Source organism: Ochotona princeps, chromosome 10 (assembly GCF_030435755.1).
Source record: "Ochotona princeps isolate mOchPri1 chromosome 10, mOchPri1.hap1, whole genome shotgun sequence".
Taxonomy (NCBI): Eukaryota; Metazoa; Chordata; class Mammalia; order Lagomorpha; family Ochotonidae; genus Ochotona; species Ochotona princeps.
Window position 1 is genome coordinate 14,880,120 of NC_080841.1, and position 6,547 is coordinate 14,886,666.

The window sequence follows — 6,547 nt, forward strand, 5'->3', positions numbered from 1 at the left end:
CCGCCCACCCAGCTTCCTGTGAGGCGGCTCCAGCACCTGGGGCCCTGCGCCTAGATTCCTGACTTCAGCCTAGCCCAGCCCCTGCCTGTTGTGGGCTAAGGAGTTGATCAGCACTCATTAAGCTGAGCACTAACAGGAAATGGGCTTGCAGCTAAAAGCACCTGGTCTAATGGAACTCATTGGCATCCTATTGTTTGGTTAGTGGGCTTGGGGGAAAGAGTATAAAAGGAGTAATAAAGGAAGGCTTCAGAGAGACTTCCACCATCACTGGTCTCCTGTTGGTGCTTCATCCTCGGACCCTCTTTGTGTCCACGTTACTGGCTCTGCTGGTCCGAGCACCTGCCTGTTACCGGCTGGGAGCTGAACCAGCAATGGGAAAATCTTCCCCTTTCTGTTTCTTCCACTTTGTCTCTCCACCTTTCAAATAAAAAATGAAAATGCAATTTTAAGAGAGTTGGAGACGGTGTGAATTCATCTTTATAGATAATCTATATGCACATATATACACAAATACAGAGATAAACAATACATGTGTATGTCCATACTCAGACCTGCTTCCTAGTGCTGAGAGCACCCAGGAGCAAGAACACCCAAGCACCAATCATGGTTTCTAAATACTTTTCTCCAAGAGAAGGAACCAGAGCTCCTTGGAGAAATGGCCTGTTCTACAGCCAGGGCAGGAAAAACAGAAAAGAAAAGGGAGGCATAGAGAACATGCCAAACGGAGCTAATCACAGAGCGGGGGAGGGGAACGAGGGGGCAGCACTGCGGTGTTGCGAGTTAGGCCTCCACCTGTGGTGCCAACATCCCACATGAGCTACTGTGCAGGTCCTGGCTGCTCCACTTCCCATCTAGCTCCCTGCTTGTGGTTTGAGAAAGTAGTAGAGCATGGCCCAAAGCACATAGGAGACCTGAAAGAGGCTCCTGGCTCCTGGCTTTAGATCAGCCCAGCTCTGGCCACTGCAGCCTTCTGGGAAGTGAACCAGCAGGTGGAAGATCTTCCTCTCTCTGTCTCTCCTCTCTATAGTTGACTTTGAAATTAAAAAAAAGAAAAAAGTGGGGGAGGAAGAAGGCGAAGTTGAAACAACTGAAGTAATACAAATGAATGATTAATCCCCACACCCCATGCGATGGCTCAATTGGCTAACCCTCCACCTCCAAGTGCCAGGATCCCATATGAACACCAGTTCATGTTCCTGCTGTTTCATTTCTAAACCAGCTCCCTGCTTGCGGCCTGAGAAAACAGCAAAGATTGGCCCAAGTCTTTGGAACTCTGCACAAACATAGGATACCTGGAAAAAGCTCCTGGGCATTCAAACTGCTCAGCCATTGTGGCCATTTGGGGAGTGAATCAGTGGATGGAAGATCTTTCTCTCTGCCTCTCCTTCTCTCCGTAAAATCTACCTGTCCAATAAAGATAAATAAAATCTTTTTTGTTTTTTTAAATTAATGATTGGGCTGAGCGCCGAATCCTAGCAGCTGAAGTCCTCGCCTTGAACGTGCTGGGAACCCATATAGGCGCTGATTCTAATCCCGGCAGCCCCACTTCTCATCCAGCTCCCTGCTTGCGGCCCTCCATCTTGTCTACCTTTCAAATAAAAAATGAAAATGAAAATTTAGGCCTGGGAAAGCAATTGAGGACGGCCCAAAGCCTTGGGACCCTGTACCCGCGTGGGAGACTTGGAAGAAGTTCCTGGCTCCTGACTTCGGATTGGCACAGCATGGGCCGTTGCGGTCACTTGGGGAGTGAAACATCGGACGGAAGATTTTCCTCTCTGTCTCTACTCCATGTATATCTGACTTTGCAATATAAATAAAATAAGTCTTCAAAAAAAAAAAATGAATGATTAGTGCTAAAAACGTCGCCAAGGAGCCACTTGCGAGAAAAGAAGTGACCTTTATCTGAGCCAGATGATGTCAGCCGGGGTCACTCCCAGAAGGTTGGGCCCTGAAAGTTCCCTGTTATAAACCTTTATAGGTGCGGGAGCCAGTAAGCAGGAACTACAGAAGCAAAAACTCCACTTTGAGCCTTGAACTGTCAAAACCACCTACCCGGTTCCCAGCACTTGTTATCAGGGTTCTCGGCGTTTTATCTTCTGCTGGGCGTTACAGGCCTTGTCGCTCTTGACTCAGAGCTGCTAGCTCGCGTCCCCATGACTGCCGTGCAGGTCATCCTCATGGGACCTGCGGGTGAGTTTGTCTGTCTCTGAGGCTTTCGTGCAAGCCTGTGTTTCTCCTTCAATTAGCATTCTGAGCAAGAGCTCAAAGAACAAAGTAAATGTCCATGAACCCACACTGATGGTTGAATAAATCATTAAAATAGAGAAAAAATGATGGATATTCCTTATGGATGAATTCCAAATAACACATGTAGGAAGAAGGAGGGCAGTTGAACAGCATCATTAAAATGTCACTGTTGATGCAGGCAGATTCGCTGATGAATGCTTAAGTTGGTAAATGACATTTAAAGGAAAAATAACATAGTTGTGTGGCCTCCAAGAATGTCCCCCAACGTATTTCTTTACTGCCATATTGTTGTTTAATGAATGGCAGGTTTACAAAGAGGAGAGCCAGACATAGCTGATTCATGCTCCAGATGGTTCCAACAAGCCTATCCAATCTGAAACCAAGACCCAGGAGACTCTGCGGGTCTCCCACCTGGCAACAGGAGCCCAAGGACTTAAACCATCCTCTGCTGCTTTTCCAGTGTTACCAGAAAAGCCTGGTGGGTTCTTTTCCTCAGCTTAATTCAGAAATACAAAGCCAGGAATTGGTTGCAGACAGAGAAGTTTATTTGTGAAGTGACCAGGCAAGCAGGAAAGAAGAGGGAAGGGGAGAGGGAGAGATACCAAAGGTTTGAGGAAGGGTCTTGGGTTTTTAAGTATTCCTTGACCCCTCCTTGTTGGGCAGGAAGCTACAGGCGAAAGGTTCCCCATTGGTGTTCTTCTCTTCACCAGTTAGGAAATGGGTGGGCAATGCTTGTGCCACCCACTTAAAGGTGTGGCCAAGATTTCAGCAGGCTTGGACTGTCTCACCAGGGCATAAGCAGGGAGCTGGATCAGAAATGGAGCAGCTGGAACATGAACAGCCACTCATATAGGATGCTGGTGCTACAGAGGCTTAGTTTGCTGTACTACCATGTCAGCCACCGTGTTGGTTTAATCACCTGTCCACAAATCATCTGATACCTTTCTTGGCGCTTAATCTCCTCTCATTCAGTGTGGACCCCACTAAGTGACTTTTTTTTCTAATTACTAAAACACAATAAGGGGAAAATACTAAATGCACAGTGGAAGAATCTGTCAGATACCACCTCACCTGTTGACAAAGTTAAACCATTAGCAACCAGTCACACTACTGTCATGTGCTGCTGATACAATCAAACATACTTCCCCAAAACCCACAGCTCCTGCCTTACCAGAAATGGCATCACACAACTAAAAGCCTTCAAAATGTCAAAATCGTAAAATTCATGGAGAGATTAACATCACAGCTCAAAAGAGACTAACCAAAGAGGCATGATGACCAAATGCAGCATGGTGGCTTGAATTGGATCCTGGATCAAAAACAAAGCCAAAAGATGTTTTGGGAAAAAACCCAAGAGATTTTTCTAAGGTTCATATTTTCGTTAATGGCATTGTATCAATGTTAGCTGCCTTGGTTTTGTGCCTGCACTGTGGTTACGGAAGATGTTAACAGTGGGAAAGTTGAGCAAAGAGTGGACAGGGACTTGCTGATCTGTTCCTATGACTCTTCTATAAACCCAAAGCATCTCAAAACAAACAATAATTATAAAACACAGACAAGGCGAAAGCCAAGAAATCAAGGTTCATCCCAGGTCCATAAGTGTCTGCCACGTGCTCTGTGTTCAGCCAAGTGGATGTAACGTACCACACCTGCCAGCATGGTTGTTCTGGTTGTCCTCTGCTTGGGAGGACTCACTTCCACCACGCGTCCAGAAGCACAGTGAAGGCATTTTTCAGCTGTTCCAGCAAGGACAACATAGACTAAGCTCTCACGCCCAGCGGTCATGCTCTGAAAAATCACTAAAAATGCTGACTTCCCGTGGGCTTGCCTCCACAGGAAATCCAGTGGTGGCTTTCTAACCAGCTTCTAGTCACAGCTTCCCCCGCTCATCTGCACACACCTTGCCTTCCGTGGATCTCTGCTTAGAGCCCATGATATCCTATGCCACGTTGCTTTAACTCACACCTGTAGGTAGTTAACCTGACACCCCATTTTCTGCATTAGGCACAACACAGTCATCTTGTCATTGGCAACCCCAGACTCCACCAAGCTGGGTGGTGGGGGGAGCACTTGGAACATGACATTACCGCATTACTCAAAGGTGCAAAACCTGTGGCACAAAATAGGCCATGGGTAGGGCTTCACAGAGCAAGAGCTGAAAGAAAGCGAAGTTTGGCTGTGCTCAGCAGTGGGTGGACATGTCTGTATGGGTCCCCCTGCCTGGTGTCCCCACATGCCCTTGAAGACCAGAGGTGCCAGGAGCACTGATGCTGGGCACTAAACCAACCTGAACAAGCAAGTGGATTCACTGAGTCCACAGATAGGCTTTATGGAGAGTACATACATACAACGTAAAAATAAGAAGTGTGGGCCCACTGCTATGGCTTATCAGGATAAGCTGCTGCCTATGGTGCCATGATCCCATATGTCCTGACTGCTCCACTTCCAATTCAGCTCCCTGTTAATGTGCCTGGGAAAGTAACAGAGGATGGCTCAAGTGCTTGGGCTACTGTCACCTACATGAAAAACCTGGAAGAAGCTCCTCGCTTCAGCCTGGCACCCCACCTGGGATAGCAGAACCCTGTAGGGCAATACAGCACCAGCCCAAAGGCGAAACAGGTGACAGCTCTTCTACCCATGCGTCTATCCATTGTGCTGTTCTAGCTGCTTAAGACATGAGCCTTCGGGACTCCATCTGTTGAAGTGATACAATTCAATACCAAGGAAGTTCTACAAGGAAACGGGGAAAGTTGTAGACTCTCAGAGTGGTATGGGTCTTTCTATACATGAACCCAAATCCAGAGAGCTCTAGAAAAGTCGGTAAATCTGATTGCTATGTCAGTTTTCTATTGCTGCTATAAAACCTTAGCATATGTACAAAACTAGTGGTGTCAGTCATTACCATTGTCCTACAGTTCCAGTCTTCCGAAGTCTGAAATGAGTCTTAGGGCTAACCCCAAGGTGTTGGCAGAGCTGTCTTCTTCGTGGAGGCTCCGAGGGAGGATGCCTTCCTTGCCTTTCCACCTTCTAGAGGTGGCCTGCCTCCATTCAATGGCTTGTGGTCCCTTCCTCCCTCTTCATCTCAGCCCTTACTCTGTGTCACCTCCCTGTGGACTCACTCTCCTGCCTCCTGCTTGTTTCCTTACTTTCACCTAAAAAAACAGTTACAACATTTTATTTTGAATTGCGTACACACACAAAAAAAGATGCAAAAATAGGAGCAGGTGTTTGTGGTGTGGCTCCTGCCTTCAGCCTGGTCCAGCCCTGGCTGTTGTAGCCATTTGGGAAGTAATCCCGCAGATGAAGGATCTGTTGTCACTCTCTCTGTCACTCTGACTTTCAAATAGGTACACACATCTTTTTGTTTTTAAAGATTTATTTATTTTATTGGAAAGACAGATTTTTACACAGAGAAAATGAGAGAAAGAGAGGTCGGTCTTCCATCCACTGGTTCACTCCAGATGTGCAACCTTCAAACCAGTGCTCACTTACACATCCCATCAACTCCATTTCCCTCTAGACACTTTTCAAAGATTTCTCTTCACTTTTTGTTTTTAGCAGTTTAATAATGGCTTCTAATTATGACAGCAACAAGGTTATTGAGTTGGTGAACTTGTGCCTTTCATTAAATGTGGGAAGATGGGGGCAACTGTTTCTTTTAATACCTTTCTCCTCACTCTCACAATGCCAATGGCATAAATGTTAGACATTTTGGCATTTTTCTGCAATGGTCTGTGATTCTATTTGTTTATTTTTCCCAAGTATTTAGCTCTGGTTTCTCGTTTGGTTCTTTTTTTACATTTTATTATTATTATTCATTTTATGATACAGTTCCATATTCCCTAATCCCAACCCCAATTCCCTCCCCTCCCAGTTCCTCTATATCACTACTAACATACAGTTCTTCATACACAGTCATATGTCCATCATTGCAGGCATGGACAATGGCAGAGTCCAGCATCCTATTGTCAAGATATAGTAAACAGTTTCATTGTAAGTCCATCTTTGTCTGGAAGCAGAAATGCATACTACACTGCATCCTCACATCTGGATGTTAGTCTCCATTTCACAACTACTGTATATCCCCTCAAATGAAAAGTCATAATACAAAATCAAAAATAGAAAGAAAAATAGAAATTTACGATACCATGAAGTTAAATGACATGTTACTAGATATGACAGTCTCCATTACACAGCTACTATACATCCCCTTAAATGAAGAGCCACAAAACAAAATCAACATCAGGGAGAAAAAAGAAATTAACAACACTATGGAGCTAAATAACATGCTATTAGATGA